The 709-nt window shown below is 44.7% G+C and overlaps 1 non-coding gene across 1 annotated transcript; it reads left to right on the top strand.

Moving 5' to 3' along the window:
• Window positions 1-135, top strand: LOC123815491. Its single transcript, XR_006785127.1, has one exon. It is a non-coding gene; the product is annotated as a small nucleolar RNA SNORA48 (small nucleolar RNA).
• The last annotated feature ends 574 nt before the right edge of the window (window positions 136-709 follow it).

Below are 709 nucleotides of genomic sequence, written 5' to 3' on the forward strand. Positions count from 1 at the left end.
TATCCCTGGCCTGGGTAAGTTGCATCTGGTGTGATGGTGCTTATCTCATATCGGCCAGGAACAGAGTAACTCACAGTTTAGCCCAGCTCGGCTTTTAGTCTATGCCTGTGCCTGGTTCATGTCCTGGACACAAGGCAGGAGTGGTGGGGAGGAGGAAAAAAAGAAAAAAGAAGAAAAAGAAAATTAAGCTTTTTAGCCTGGAAAAGTGTCTGCCCCATCTCTTCTCTTCATTTTCCATTATTTGCACCACTCACCCACCCTAAACTGTAGACATTTCAGAAAAGCTGAAATCTTCATGCTTCATCTACTCCTACCTTGGTGTTAGTCCTTTTGCCCAGAAATCTCTTCCTGTATGCCTTGTTGAACTGGTTTCCAGACCCACCCAGGTCAAATGTCACCTCTTCTCAAGTGTTTCCTGAACTTCTAAACACGAAAGGTGGAAATAATAGTTTCCTCCTGTGTTTCCAAGGCTCCCTGAATATGCCAATGGCAGTGCGGATCGTGTCACTTTCCATTGTAATTATTCGATTATATGTGTGATGAGGATGAAATATTCTTGTGTCTGAGCTCCTTACTTCCCACCTCCTCCCTGCCACGTGCTAAAGGGACATTTGGATGTTTTCTGGGAGAAAGAACAAGGAGTGGTTTCAAAACAGGAATGGAAAGGGAGGAGAAAGCTCTCAGGACTGAGTGAAAGCACCTAACTCTC

Source organism: Phyllostomus hastatus, unplaced genomic scaffold (genome assembly GCF_019186645.2).
Source record: "Phyllostomus hastatus isolate PE091 unplaced genomic scaffold, TTU_PhHast_1.1 phas_contig_1741, whole genome shotgun sequence".
NCBI lineage: Eukaryota > Metazoa > Chordata > Mammalia > Chiroptera > Phyllostomidae > Phyllostomus > Phyllostomus hastatus.